Here is a 16,967-nt window from a genome sequence, read left to right on the forward strand (position 1 = left end):
ACTGCAGTCTGCTCACATAATTTGTAGTAAAAACATCTTTGCCATTCTGAAGCTTCCCTCCAACCACTTTGCATATTTTATATACAGTATCTCACAAAAGTGAGTACACCCCTCACATTTTTGTAAATATTATATCTTTTCATGTGACAACACTGAAGAAATTACAGTTTGCTACAATGTAAAGTAGTGAGTGTACAGCTTGTATAACAGTGTAAATTTGCTGTCCACTCAAAATAACTCAACACCCAACCATTAATGTCTAAACTGCTGGCAACAAAAGTGAGTACACCCTTAAAGTGGTTGTAAACCCTGGTAAAAAAAAAAACCCTGCAAGACAAAGGCATAATGAGCTAGTATGCATAGCATACTAGCTCATTATGAATTACTTACCCAAGCACGAAGCCCCCGCAGCCGTCCTCATCTCCCCCTCCGGCCGGCGACATCTCTCCCAGGGGTTACTTCCGGGTATCGCGGCTGCGGCGCTGTGATTGGCCGGAGCTGCGATGACGACGCTCCCACGCATGCGCACGGGAGCAGCCGGTAACAGCACAGAGACTGAAGCCATGGCACATATGCGCCATTGCTTCAGTTGGCCCCAGTGCGCATGTGCCAATGTCATCGACACATGCAGGGGACAGGGGATATATCCTAAACCGTGCAGGTTTAGGAGATATCCTGGGTAGCTACAGGTAAGCCTTATTATAGGCTTACCTGTAGCATAAAGTTGTTGTAATGGGTTTACAACCACTTTAAGTGAAAATGTCCAAATTGAGCCCAATTAGCCATTTTCCCTCCCCAGTGTCATGTGACTCTTTAGTGTTACAAGGTCTCGGGTGTGAATGGGGAGCAGGTGTGTTAAATTTGGTGTTATCACTCTCACTCTCTCATACTGGTCACTGGAAGTTCAACATGGCACCTCATGGCAAAGAGCTCTCTGAGGATCTGAAAAAAAACAATTGTTGCTCTACATAAAGATGGCCTAGGCTATAAGCAGATTGCCCACACCCTGAAACTGAGCTGCAGCACGATGGCCAGGACCATACAGTGGTTTAACAGGACAGGTTCCACTCAGAACAGGCCTCACCATGGTTGACCAAAGAAGTTGAGTGCATGTGCTCAGCGTCATATCCAGAGGTTGTCTTTGGGAAATAGACGAATGTGCGCTGCCAGCATTGCTGCAGAGGTTGAAGGGGTGGGGTTAGCCTATCGGTGCTCAGACCATACACTACACACTGCATCAAATTGGTCTGCATGGCTGTCGTCCCAGAAGGAAGCCTCTTCTAAAGATGATGCACAAGAAAGCCCGCAAACAGTTTGCTGTAGACAAGCAGACTAAGGACGTGGATTACTGAAACCATGTCCTATGGTCGGATGAGACCAAGATAAACTTATTTGGTTCAGATGGTTTCAAGCGTGTGTGGCAGCAACCAGGTGAGGAGTACAAAGACAAGTGTGTCTTGCCTACAGTCAAGCATGGTGGTGGTAGTGTCACGGTCTGGGGCTGCACGAGTGCTGCCGGCACTGGGGAGCTACAGTTCATTGAGGGAACCATGAATGCCAACATGTACTGTGACATACTGAAGCAGAGCATGATCCCCTCCATTTGGAGACTGGGCTGCAGGGCAGTATTCCAACATGATAACGACCCCAAACACACCTCTAAGACGACCACTACCTTGCTAAAGAAGCTGAGGGTAAAGGTGATGGACTGGCCAAGCATGTCTCCAGACCTAAACCCTATTGAGCATCTGTGGGGCATCCTCAAATGAAAGGTGGAGGAGGGCAAGGTCTCTAACATCCACCAGCTCTGTGATGTCGTCATGGAGGAGTGGAAGAGGACTCCAGTGGCAACCTGTGAAGCTCTGGTGAACTCCATGCCCAAGAGGATTAAGGCAGTGCTGGAAAATAATGGTGGCCAGACATAATATTGACACTTGGGCCCAATGTGGACATTTTCACGTAGGGGTGTACACACTTTTGTTGCCAGCGGTTTAGACATTAATGGCTGTGTTGAGTTATTTTTAGGGGACAGCAAATTTACACTGTTATACAAGCTGTACACTCACTACTTTACATTGTAGCAAAGTGTAATTTCTTCAGTGTTGTCACATGAAAAGATATAATAAAATATTTACAAAAATGTGAGGGGTGTACTAACTTTTGTGAGATACTGTATACTGTGATTCTGTACTTGCCAAATATGCTGCAAAAATCTCACTACACTGAGTCTGGCTGCAGCCATTTTAACTGTGGGCAGCTGAAGCTGCTGCCTGTTCACTTCCTAGATTTACACCGAGGCACACCTCCATCTCTGCAGCCCTGCAGCTCTCATTGACCCTCTTATGACTCACCCCCCTCCCTTCCTGCCAAACTCTCACGAGAGAGAGAAAGCTGTGCATGACGTCATAAGCCTAGGCTAAAGACCAGTAAAGAATCAGGAAGTGGGCTGTATAAGGTATTTACTGGCAGAAAAAAAAAATTTACTATACAAAGTTAGAACAACAAGGGCAGAAGATGTAATAGATGGAAAGTTGAAAAAATGACTAAAGGTCTGCTTTAAAATCATTTTTTTTGCTAGAAAATTACTTAGAACCCCCAAACATTCTATGTATATATATTAATATATTTTTTTTTAGCAGAGACCCTAGAGAATAAAATGGCAGTTGTTACAATATTTTATGTCATACTGTATTTGCACAGCGGTGTTTCAAATGCAATATTTTGGAAAAAATACACTTTAATGAAGAAAAAAAAAAAAACGAAACAGTAAAGTTAGCCCAATTTTTGATGTTACGCCGCGAGAATGGTGATCTTTATTCTAAGCAAAAAAATTGTGATTCTCACTTTAGCCAGAATCATGCAGCTCTAGCTTGATGTTTTTCTTAAGAAAAGGCTTCCGTCTTGCCCTTCTACCCCATAGCCCAGACATATGAAGAATATGGTAGATTGTTGTCACATGTACCACACAGCCAGTACTTGCCAAATCTTCCTGCAGCTCCTTTAATGTTGCTGTAGGCCTCTTGGCAGCCTCCCTTACCAGTTTTCTTCTCGTCTTTTCATCAATTTTGGAGGAACGTCCAGTTCTTGGTAATGCCACGGTTGTGCCATATTTTCTCCGCTTGATGATGACTCTCTTCACTGTGTTCCATGGTATATCTAATGCCTTGGAAATTCATTTGTACTCTTCTCCTGACTGATACCTTTTAACAATGAGATCCCTCTGATGCTTTGGAAGCTATCTGCAGACCATGGCTTTTGCTGTAGGATGGGACTAAGAAAATGTCAGGAAAGACCTACTAAGACAGCTGAACTTTATTTGGGGTTAATCAAAGGCACTTTAAATGATGGCAGGTGTGTACTGACTCCTGCTTAACATGAGTTTAAATGTGATTGCCTAGTTCTGAACACAGCTACATCCCCAGTTACTGTATAAGAGGGTGTGCACACTTACGCCACAACATTATTTTAGTTTTTTATTGTTATATATATGTAGCACTAACTCACGGTGGAGCTGCTGGTTTAAGCGGGTCTGTTACCTTCACTCTGCTTCCCTCTGTTTCATAGGCACCGGGTCTAGGGGTTCCGTTGAGTTTACCTCTGGACAACACACGCACCAACACTGGAGTATGTTTTCAATGCTTTATTAAACAAACGACTTAGGAAGTAGCAGGAAAGAGGTAGAAAGGAAACTCGTAGAAGAAATTCAAATATTCTCTGAAAGGGTTCTCTTGGCAAAAGGTCTTGGTATAATTCAAATACTATTTGAAATGCGCTCCCCTCGTGGGACACACTCCTTGCTCGTCTGGATAGGCCTCTCTCACTGGTCTAGCAGCCAGTACGTAGCAAGAATCAAAATCTCTGCCACAGACTTGTTTGGGAAAAAAATCCGTACGATCCTCTGCCACAAGATGTATAGATTTGCTGTAGTGAAAGTCAGTCACAGTGCTTGAACCTTTAAGCCGAGCCGGCAACACTATGCTGTATAGTTACTTTTGGATACGTCCTCCAACCGAGTCACCAGGCCCCTCTATAGACCAGCATACGGCGTGATCTCTCCAAGATGGGTCCTCCCCTGGGATCTCCTCGGTTGTCCAGTGTCGTCACACGGGACTGACAGCTCAGGACCATTCCTCGGCCGCGGTGGCAGGCTCCAGACAAGCCTCTGGACCCACCCCTGCACCGCAGTATCGTGGGCCTCCCGGACGGAGGACCACGAAGTAGCTCCTTAACGCATACCTGTCGGCCAGGAGGGCCAGCAGGTGGCTGTAAAACAAACCCCAAAATATGGCGTCTGTCCCATAAATACCCTTGCCCAGAATGTAACTCGGAGGACCACCGAGCGTGCCTCCGGGACAGAGGAGCATCCATACGCTTCAACACGTTGCCTTTCCAACCCTGACCAGTGGTAACAGCGACACCCACCGGTCAGCATGGAAACACCCACAACGTCAGCCAAGCTGGAACAGAGGCAAACTTTTAACCTTCCTAACACCCAATTTACTAAATTTACCTAATCTGCGGTAGATTGCAAATCTACCAGCGCTACATATAATTTATTTATTGTGACATGTTGGGGTGTGTTTAGCTCCTTGGTAGTGCAAAACAGCGAGTTTACTCCACACCAAAAGTGTCTTCAAGGCATTTTCTGCCCACTTTTATTTAAAAGAAAACAAAGTTCACAAATTAAAAGCATCCCACGCAGGGGTTCTCACCATCTAAATAAAAAACAAACAATATTCAGCCTTGTGGCTCTATTTGCAGCTTTACTGCTCAGGCCATATGCCTTGGTCCTCCTGACCTTCAAACATGCATGCACGGTGTACCTCATCTCTGTGTCTTTTCTACAGCGCCCCAACTTCTCTCCCCCTCTCCCTCCCCTCAGTCTGTCTTGGACAGTACGGTGCAAACGTGCACCCCTCACTGCTCCCTTCACACACTGACCCTCTCGGGAGAGTGGGGCCCTCACCTCTACTCACCTCTAGAAAACCTGGCCCAGACTGCCATATTAAACAGTGGCACAGGCTCGCCCTGCAACTGTGTGTGTATGTGTCTATATATATACAGTGGGGACAGAAAGTATTCAGACCCCCTTAAATTTTTCACTCTTTGTTATATTGCAGCCATTTGCTAAAATCATTTAAGTTCATTTTTTTCCTCATTAATGTACACACAGCTCCCCATATTGACAGAAAAACACAGAATTGTTGACATTTTTACAGATTTATTAAAAAAGAAAAACTGAAATATCACATGGTCCTAAGTATTCAGACCCTTTGATGTGACACTCATATTTAACTCAGATGCTGTCCATTTCTTCTGATCATCCTTGAGATGGTTCTACACCTTCATTTGAGTCCAGCTGTGTTTGATTATACTGACTGGACTTGATTAGGAAAGCCACACACCTGTCTATATAAGACCTTACAGCTCACAGTGCATGTCAGAGCAAATGTGAATCATGAGGTCAAAGGAACTGCCTGAAGAGCTCAGAGACAGAATTGTGTCAAGGCACAGATCTGGCCAAGGTTACCAAAAATTTTCTGCTGCACTTAAGGTTCCTAAGAGCACAGTGGCCTCCATAATCCTTAAATGGAAGACGTTTGGGACGACCAGAACCCTTCCTAGAGCTGGCCGTCCGGCCAAACTGAGCTATCGGGGGAGAAGAGCCTTGGTGAGAGAGGTAAAGAAGAACCCAAAGATCACTGTATGAAGGGTAGTTGGGAAAAATTGGCGCTGCCCTACTAGCAGTACTGAATTAATTAAGGGTATGTAATCCTTTGTGAAAACAAGCATTAAAAAAATAAAAAACTAACTCCTACAAACTTTATGTGAAAGTTAATTATAATCTATGCCAGAGCTGCCATATGCATGGAGATAGAAATAATAATAATAGTGATAAAGAAAGAAGTAGAAAACATCAAACATAAATGAAGCTATATGTTCAATCCTTAAATGTTAAAATGTGAGTAGGTGCCGTTTATAAGTAAGGTCATAAATATATGTGAAAATTTTTTTAAAAATAAATGTGTAGAAGTATGGGCATTAATAACCCCAAAAATCAAAAGTTTTGTGACAGTGTGGCGCCCCCTAGGGGCTAACGCTAGTAATGAGAAATTCTAAATATTAGTGATATAAGGTGCCATTACCACCATATGCAAGACCTCTATACGACCTCTTAATTTTAACCGGTTAGTACCATGACCTATGTGCTAATATATAACATATCACAGTAATGCTCATAAGTTGTATACAGGATTATAACAGCCAGCTTATATATTTATATAGGCAGTTGGTAATACTAAGCAATAATACATTTAAAATGCCCGAGAGTCTCCAGAAAAAATAGAGGTATGTAGCAAAGTCCAGTGAATATGCAATTCATGGATGCCAAGAGCAATAAACAGTGACTTCCGTGCTCTTTAAAGCTGGTGACTTGAATTCCCCCCCCCGTGTTCCCCCACTCACCAGAAACAATCACCCCCACAGGGGTACCGAGCGATAGAGTGGGTGTCTTGGGGTGTTGGAATGCGACCAGGTTAGGCTACCGTTCCTCCAAGCGTGCGTCCCACCTTGCGTTCCCAAACGCGGGGAACGTAAGGTGGGACGCACGCTTGGATCTACTTCCTTAGTCCCATCCTTGCCTGCAGCCGTATCTGTATTGGATCCCTGTTTTTAAATATCTGTATAACGTAAATAAACTGGACATACTACACCACAGAAGCCCCCTGTTTTTTTCTTTTTACCTGATGGAGGATTAAACAGGTTGATGGTGGAAAATAGTGGAGGAGCCTAGTCCTGAAATGCCTGGTAGGAACTGCGATTAACTGGAGGGAGATCACGGAGCAGAGGAACGGTAGCCTAACCTAGTCGCATTCCAACACCCCAAGACACCCACTCTATCGCTCGGTACCCCTGTGGGGGTGATTGTTTCTGGTGAGTGGGGGAACACGGGGGGCCACTTCAAGTCACCAGCTTTAAAGAGCATGGAAGTCACTGTTTATTGCTCCTGGCATCCATGAATTGCATATTCACTGGACTTTGCTACATACCTCTATTTTTTCTGGAGACTCTCGGGCATTTTAAATGTATTATTGCTTAGTATTACCAACTGCCTATATAAATATATAAGCTGGCTGTTATAATCCTGTATACAACTTATGAGCATTACTGTGATATGTTATATATTAGCACATAGGTCATGGTACTAACCGGTTAAAATTAAGAGGTCGTATAGAGGTCTTGCATATGGTGGTAATGGCACCTTATATCACTAATAATTAGAATTTCTCATTACTAGCGTTAGCCCCTAGGGGGCGCCACACTGTCACAAAACTTTTGTTTTTTGGCGTTATTAATGCCCATACTTCTACACATTTATTTTTTAAAAATTTTTCACATATATTTATGACCTTACTTATAAACGGCACCTACTCACATTTTAACATTTAAGGATTGAACATATAGCTTCATTTATGTTTGATGTTTTCTACTTCTTTCTTTATCACTATTATTATTATTTCTATCTCCATGCATATGGCAGCTCTGGCATAGATTATAATTCACTTTCACATAAAGTTTGTAGGAGTTAGTATTTTATTTTTTTAATGCTTGTTTTCACAAAGGATTACATACCCTTAATTAATTCAGTACTGCTAGTAGGGCAGCGCCAATTTTTCCCAACTACCCTTCATACTTACCAATTAGCCCCCTTTTAGGGAACTAATTAGGGACAGGCAGCAGCCCTCTCACTGTCCTAAGCGCGGAATCTTTTATCTATTTTTAACCAAAGATCACTGTGGCTGAGCTCCAGAGATGCAGTCAGGAGATGGGAGAAAGTTGTAGAAAGTCAACCATCACTGCAACCCCCACCAGTCAGAGCTTTATGGCAGAGTGGCCCGACGGAAGCCTCTCCTCAGTGCAAGACACATGAAAGCCCACATGGAGTTTGCTAAAAAACACCTGAAGGACTCCAAGATGGTGAGAAATAAGATTCTCTGGTCTGATGAGACCAAGATAGAAATTTTTGGCCTTAATTCTAAGCGGTATGTGTGAAGAAAACCAGGCACTGCTCATCACCTGTCCAATACAGTCCCAAAAGTGAAGCATGGTGGTGGCAGCATCATGCTGTGGGGGTGTTTTTCAGCTGCAGGGACAGGACGACTGGTTGCAATCGAGGGAAAGATGAATGCGGCCAAGTACATTGTTATACTGGACGAAAACCTTCTCCAGAGTGCTCAGGACCTCAGACTGGGCCGACGGTTTACCTTCCAACAAGACAATGACCCTAAGCACACAGCTAAAATAACGAAGGAGTGGCTTCACAACAACTCCGTGACTGTTCTTGAATGGCCCAGCCAGAGCCCTGACTTAAACCCAATTGAGCATCTCTGGAGAGACCTAAAAATGGCTGTCCACCAACGTTTACCATCCAACCTGACAGAACTGGAGAGAACCTGCAAGGAGGAATGGCAGAGGATCCTCAAATCCAGGTGTGAAAAACTTGTTGCATCTTTCCCAAAAAGACTCATGGCTGTATTCGATCAAAAGGGTACTTTTACTAAATACTGAGCAAAGGGTCTGAATACTTAGGACCATGTGATATTTCAGTTTTTCTTTTTTAATAAATCTGCAGAAATGTCAACAATTCTGTGTTTTTCTGTCAATATGGGGTGCTGTGTGTACATTAATGAAGAAAAAAAAATTAACTTAAATGATTTTAGCAAATGGCTGCAATATAACAAAGAGTGAAAAATTTAAGGGGGTCTGAATACTTTCCAGCCCCACTATATATATATATATATATATATATATATATATATATATATATATATATATATATATATATATACATATATATATATATACTCTGCGCTTAGCATAGACTTTATATTCAGTGTTTACTCTATATTCAGTATATATATATATATATATATATATATATATATAGAGACACACACACACTCTATATATAGTGTTAGGGCACTGGATATTTACATGCTTCGTTCAAGCCAGTGACCGTTTTATGTAATGGAAAGTCTGCATGGGAAAAAAAAAAGATCACCCAAGAGTCCAAGATTCTTTAATAATGTTATATCACATAACAACACAAAGATAAAAAAAAAAGCCAATGCATTTCAAATGTAGCACACTGGTGTTTAGGCAGGGTTGCTAATACATTTCATTTGTCAGGTATTAATCATCCTGGATGATTGTTTGAAGATCCACTGATTCCTCTCTAACTCTGGATTGCTGTACCTTTTCTCTTCTGTCAATAGGTGGCGCTTGCTGGTGGCATTTCAGTGACTAATCTTTTTGGCTCTATACACCACCACAATGAATTTGAAATGAAATGAAGAAGATGTGCTTTAACTGCAGACTTTCAGCTTTAATTTGAGGGTATTTACATCCAAATCAGGTGAACGGTGTAGGAATTACAATGGTTGGCATATGTGCCTTCCACTTTTTAAGGGACCAAAAGTAATGGGACAGTTGGCTGCTCAGCTGTTTCATGGCCAGGTGTGTGTTATTCCCTCATTATCCCATTTACAAGGAGCAGATAAAAGGTTCAGAGTTCATTTCAAGTGTGCTATTTGCATTTGGAATCTGCTGCTGTCAACTCTCAATATGAGATCCAAAGAGCTGTCACTATCAGTGACGCAAGTCATCATTAGGCTGAAAAAACAAAACAAACCCATCAGAGAGATAGCAAAAACATTAGGTGTGGCCAAATCAACTGCTTGGAACATCCTTAAAAAGAAAGAACGCAGCGGTGAACTCAGAAACACCAAAAGACCTGGAAGACCACAGAAAACAATTGTGGTGGATGACCGAAGAGTTCTTTCCCTGGCGAAGAAAACACCCTTCACAACAGTTGGCCAGATCAAGAACACTCTCCAGGAGGTAGGTGTATGTGTGTCAAAGTCAACAATCAAGAGAAGACTTCACCAGAGTGAATACAGAGGGTTCACCACAAGATGTAAACCATTGGTAAGCCTCAAAAACAGGAAGGCCAGATTAGAGTTTGCCAAATAACATCTAACAAAGCCTTCACAGTTCTGGAACAACATCCTATGGACAGATGAGACCAAGATCAACTTGTACCAGAGTGATGGGAAGAGAAGAGTATGGAGAAGGAAAGAAACTGCTCATGATCTAAAGCATACCACCTCATCAGTGAAGCTTGGTGGTGGTAGTGTCATGGCGTGGGCATGTGTGGCTGCCAATGGAACTGGTTCTCTTGTATTTATTGATGATGTGCCTGCTGACAAAAGCAGCAGGATGAATTCTGAATTGTTTCAGGCAATATTATCTGCTCATATTCAGCAAAATGCTTCAGAACTCATTGGACGGCGCTTCACAGTGCAGATGGACAATGACCCGACGCATACTGCGAAAGCAACCAAAGAGTTTTTTTAAGGGAAAGAAGTGGAATGTTATACAATGGCCAACTCAATCACCTGACCTGAATCCGATTGAGCATGCATTTCACGTGCTGAAGATAAAACTGAAGGGAAAATGCCCCAAGAACAAGCAGGAACTGAAGACAGTTGCAGTAGAGGCCTGGCAGAGCATCACCAGGGATGAAACCCAGCGTCTGGTGATGTCTATGCATTCCAGACTGCAGGCTGCAAATTGACTGCAAAGGATTTGTAACCAAGTATTAAAAAGTGAAAGTATGATGGATGATTGTTAATCTGTCCCATTACTTTTGGCCCCTTAAAAAATGGGAGGTACATATACAAACTGTTGTAATTCCTACACTGTTCACCTGATTTGGATGTAAATACCCTCAAATTAATACCCTCAAATTAAAGCTGAAAGTCTGCAGTTAAAGCACATCTTGTTAGTTTCATTTCAAATCCATTGTGGTGGTGTAGAGAGCCAAAAAGATTAGAATTGTGTCGATGTCCCAATATTTATGGACCTGACTGTATGTCCCTCCAGGGGTGCAGCAGGGGCTCCAATCTAGGAATAAATGATAATATATAGTATAGTGTTATATAATCCAAGTGGGGTAAATATGGAAGAGACCCCTGAGCCACATGAAAATGTGATGAAGGGAGTGAGAAAAAAGAGGAAAAGAAGGAAGGGGAAGGCATGTGTGTATAGATACATACACACATACTGGAAGTGTGGGTGAATGAGTGCTGGTGGTAGAAAGAAAGAAAAACCTTAATTACCTGAAAAACTGGGATCACGGTGGTCAATAAAGTAGTGCTCGGTGTATAGAGTAAGCTGTTGATGCAAGAGTGTCGTACCCGGCGTAGCGCAAACAAGACTCAAGCAGCGTCACGCTGGCATGTCATAGAGGGGAGGCGCCAGAGTCAGAGCGTCATGCTGGTGTGCTATAGAGGGGAGGCACCAGAGTCAGAGCTAGTGTAAGAGAAGAACTGTTCTGTATTGTCACTAGCTAGGTACAACTACCATTAGTGAATGTTACAAGATTTGTTGCCATAGGAGACAGCGGTCCTACCTATACAGAAGTGGTGTCTGGCTGGGGGCCTTTCCCTGTATAGCTGTCTACCTATAGAAGTTTTGGAGTATGACAATTATCATTGCACCTACTCAAGGGTGTCCTGGCCCTAACCCTCTCTCCCACAGTTCTGTTAAGAGACAATAAATCTCTTTTGTATTCAAAAAGTGTCTCGCGCCCATCACTTCATCTTGCATCACATCCACAATGTCTTGTAACCCACTCTACAAAGACGGATGTCAGCTATCCCTGACTCTGGAGGTCACCATTAGGCCTTTGTAGGCCTGGGACCTTGCTACACAAAGACCAAAAATCTCCTTTCATTGGGTATTGAATAATATAGCGAAAACAGTGTCAATGGGTTTTGAAAAAAAAGCTTTTGGATATGAATCTCTTGATCGGGAGGAAGAATTAATGTGTCTTGGTGATTCATCACTCAGGCATGAAGGTAGCAGCCTAACATTTAATATGTAAGGGTTTTAAAGCCTGAAGTGATACACAGAGACTAAACCAATCCTCCTCCATAAATTGTACCTGTTTATCCTCAGCCCTCTGCTCTCTAAAGCCTTCCAAAACACCCAGATCAAAGGCAATTTCTCAGCTTCAGCAGGCAGGGGGTTGGGATGTGGCATCACACACTGCACAGCAGTGAAGAGGGAGCAAAGATTTGAGTGGAGGGAATCGATAGACTCTCTATACACAGTCTCATAGGGAAACCTGCACAGCTGGGGCTGTCATTCATCTGTAAGCTGAAGAAGGGGAATGGGGGTGTCTCTCAGGATTCTGTGGTATTGGGATAACCTGTCAGAAGTGACTCATGCAGATAACAGAGGGGAGAGAGAAATAACACTTTATGCTTTTGGCTGAGGCAAGTACACACTATAGAGGGATATGTTCTGTTCATTTTTCATTTCAAAAGTTTACAACCACATGAAATAATGAAGCAACGATAAGTGACAGTCTTGACCCTACCACATTTTCACTAGCAATGCAGATTATTTCATAGTCTTGGGAAATTCTGCTCTGCTTGCCTAGGAGAGCCGAGCAGAAGTGGGAGAGGCTGCATGTCAAAACTAGGTACCTGCTACCCGAAAAAAAAAAGGTTTTTAATGAGGCAAGAGGAGGGAGGGAGAAGGAGGATAAGCAGAACTTCCACATTCCGGTGAAGTTCCGCTTTAACAATTAAGAATAGTTTGATCTTTTGACATAGCTGTTCTATGCCATTCATGGTACTGTGCTGCCATCTAGAGCAGAAATTCTTCAGTTGTAGAATCTGGTATAAGAACTGAAAGAGAGAGAGAGAGATACAAAATGGTTGTACATAGAGACATATGACTAAAATAAACACAAGGCAAACATTTAGACGTTTTTAGACGTTGGTTTCTAGCTGTCAAATTAAATCATTCAGGAGAGGTTAAACAACGTCCCGTGTACATGAAGCCTTAACCTCACAAATTTCAGCCTCTACTGTTTTTTTAGGCATTTATATTAATAAAATTTTACATTGCAATTAATTGTCAGCCAAAGATAATAAATTATTCCCAAATTTTTGAGTGTCTATTCCTATTTTTGACTTGACATATATGAGTTATCATGCCTGTATAGAATTATTACTATCACAATTCAATCAGTGCTTCCATCCGAAGGTTTAGTAATTTTTTCAGGCAGTCCCTTGCCACGTAGGTGAATTTATACAATAGTATCGCTTGATTAATTGTCTGCCGAATAGAAATGGTAGGAGGGTCCAGGGACTACCACCTTACCTAAAACATTATTTTACTTTGCATAGAAGTATAACAAGCAGAGAAGGAGTTTAGAGCATTTAGGTGTATCAGTGTCAATCTATGTAACCCAAAAGGCATATAATAGGATTACATACAGCGAGTAAAATAAGTATTGAACACGTTACCATTTTTCTAGGTAATTTTCACTACATGTCGATAACAACCCATGCAATCCATACACACAAAAAAAAACAAAACAAATAAGTTCATAAATTAGGTTCTGTGTAATAAAATGACATGGAGAAAAAGTATTGAACACAGTAACTGAAAGTATTTAATACTTCATACAAAATCCTTTGTTGGTGATGACAGCTTCAAGACGCCCCCTGTATGGAGAAACTAGTCACATACATTGCTCAGGTGTGATTTTGGCCCATTCTTCCACACAAACCTGGAAATCTTGAAGGTTTCATGGGCCTCTTCTATGAACTCTGATCTTTAGTTCTTTCCATAGATTTTCTATTGGATTCAAGTCAGGTAATTAGCTGGGCCATTCTAGCAGCTTTATTTTCTTTCTTTGAAACCAATTTGGAGATTCCTTGGGTTTGTCTTTGGGATCATTGTCTTGCTGAAATGTCCACCCTCATTTTATCTTCATCATCCTGGTAGATGGCAGTGGATTTTTATTAAGAACGTCTTGGTACATTTTTCCATTCATCCTTCCTTCAATGGTATGAAGTGGTATGAAACAAATAAACATCTGAAAAAAAGCCCCACACCATGATGTTCCCACCTCCAAACTTCAGTGTTGGGATTGTGTTTTTGGGTGATGTGCAGTGCCATTTGACCTCCAAGCATGGTGTGTATTAGGCATTCAAAGAGTTCAATTTTGGTCTCATCTGACCAGACTATATTCTCCCAGTATTTCACAGGCTTGCCTAAATGTGCAGCAAACTTTAAACAAGCTTCAACATGCTTTTTCCTCAACAATGGAGTCTTGCGTGGTGCTTACAGGTCATGGTGGTTGAGGGCTTTACTAATTGTTTTATTTGAAACAATTGTACCTGCTAATTCCAGGTCTTTCTGAAGCTCTCCACAAGTGGTCCTTGGCTCTTGGACGACTCTTCTTAAAATTCTTTTCACTCCTCTGTCAGAAATGTGAGGAGCACCTGGTCGTGGCCGGTTTATGGTGAAACTAGGTTCTTTCCACTTCTGGATCATGGCCCCAATAGTGCTCACTGAATAAGTTTAGAAATCCTTCTGTAACTAATGCTATCAGTATGTTTTGCAACAATAAGGATACAAAGGTCTTGAGAGAGCTCTTTTCTTTTACCCATCATGAGATGTTTCTTGTGTAACACCTTGGTAATGAGACACCTTTTTATAGGCTGAGGTGAGACTGACTCAGATGAGACTGAATCAGCTGATAGTAATTTGCACTGACAAGGCGCAGGATTGCTTTCTATTTCTTTTCTTTCCATGCCTTTTTGCACCTCCCTTTCTTCATGTATTCAATACTTTTTTCCCTGTGTCATTCCATTTTATTAGACATAACTTAATTTCTGAACGTTTTGATTTCTTTGTATGCATGGATTGCATGAGTTGTTACCTACATGTGGTAAAAATTTCATGTAAATAGCACCTTTAGAAATACATTTACCTAGAAAAAAGGTGACGTGTTCAATACTTATTTTACCCGCTGTATATTAGATGAATCCAATAAAAGGGAAAACAATTCTGTTACATCAAACCAGAAAGTTCTTATTTTAGGACATTCCCAACCCATCAGGAACCAATTTTGGTACTACATATAAGCCAGGTGATAAGATAAGAGCTTACCCATCCTAAACAGTCTAGAAGGTCTGAAATAAACCCGATATATAGTAGGTATTTTAGTTGAATCAGTCCACTATCTTTAGTAGAGATAGTCAAAGTATTATGCATATTTGTAGTGTAGCACCCTCTATGCCTTGTATTGTTTTCCCATAGCTGTGTGTGTAGCTTGTATATGTAACACTGTGCAATGTTACTGTTATGCAGAACTGTGTTTTTGCCACAAGATGGCAGTGTCTAGCAACATAGTTAGCACTCAACTCATACAGAAATGCTGGGAACTCTGGGACTTGTATGCTGTATGCAGGACTCTTTCATCCAGATCAGCTGGAGCGTAACTACATCACCCATGAGGATTGGCAAAGGGGTGGGAGCATTTAAAAAGCCCAGGAACATGGGGGCAGATGGGAGAGACAGTGGTGGAGGCCAGACGTGAGAGTGGATCAACACGGGCCCAGGCCAGATTGGGCCAAGTCGAAAAGTTGTAAAAACCACCAGAGAAGCTCATCATCCTGAGGAGACAGGTAGCAGAACCTGCGGGCGGATGGACTGGGCCATCACCACCTTCACAGCCATTCCAGAGGGGGACAAAGGGGGCCCCCCTCCACATTGAAGGTCATCGCTTCACCCTGCTGTGCTGTGGAACCGGATGAGAGGGTTCTTAACCCACAGAACGCTTCCGTTGCACTCAATTCTATTGTTTGCATCCAGTTGCTAGAGTCTACAACAGTTTACGGTACAGGCTTATATCTTTAGGCACATACTCTATAACCCATCCAGTGCTGCAGTCTAACCACCTTACTGCCTTTATCAACACTGCCTGCAGGATACCAGAAATCACCTCATTGCTTCTCTTCTAGGCAGGAATTCTACACACACCCACAAAGACTTGAGCTATCCAAGGAAGAAATGAGCTGGTTTCCATTTAATGGGACATACTCTAGCCAGAATCTGTTTCCTCCTTTTCCTCCCAAAGCAATTGCTGTTACCACCTGACATCCTTAACGTGATACTTCACCTTAATCTGACATCCTTAACCACTTGTCAACCATGCTATACTTGAATGATGGCTACAGTGCAGCCGGCCAGTTCTGGAAGGGTGTCATATGACGTCCTCACGTGATCACAACCGCCTCCGGACAGAGCTGATCACAGATCAGTGTAAAGGGCCAATTGCAGTGCGACTTTACCACGTGATCAGCTGTGTCCAATCACAGCTCATCACGATGTGAACACAAGCCGGTAATCGGCATTCCTTTCCTCACGCTGACACAATTGTGGATGGGACCTCTGAACCCCTCTGGGAGGTGCTCTATGAATGCACACTTGTATATATATAAGAAGCTGAAGGAGATAACACTGCTGGACTTTGAGGAAGAAAGCATCCCTTCGAAACGTGTCAGCCAGCAGTGGCCCTTAAAATCTTCTCTATTACTGTCTGTTGTCGTCAGACCGATTGCCATCATCTGAAGGCTATTTATATTGCAGTTTTCTTTCACACGTTTGTGAGTAGTTTTTAATTTATTCGTTTAATAAAATATATCTAAGGATAATCCACAGGGTTGGTGTGCCCTCTTTTTCCCATTTCTCTTTTGACTACTAGGATACCCCTATCCTTGAGGGCAGCAAGGCTTGAGGCATTGTCCACTACAAACTTTAATCCACCTGGTTAACTCACTTGTGTGCAAGAGTAATTGTTTTCTGCTATCAGAGGAGAGCCGATTACCTGCTTGTGTGGAAGGGACATCTACACTGATAATCAGGGCACTGATTATCAGTGTCCTGATTATCAGAGTAGTCAAAACAGTGCCCACCAGTGCTGCCAATCAGTGCTCATCAGATCCTCCTCATCAGTGTCACCTATCAGTGCTGCCCATCAGTGCCACCTATCAGTGCCGCCTACCAGTGCCCAGCAGTGCTGCCTATCAGTGCCCATC

The sequence above is a fragment of the Aquarana catesbeiana genome, linkage group LG02 (genome assembly GCF_042186555.1).
Source record: "Aquarana catesbeiana isolate 2022-GZ linkage group LG02, ASM4218655v1, whole genome shotgun sequence".
In the NCBI taxonomy this organism is placed as follows: Eukaryota; Metazoa; Chordata; class Amphibia; order Anura; family Ranidae; genus Aquarana; species Aquarana catesbeiana.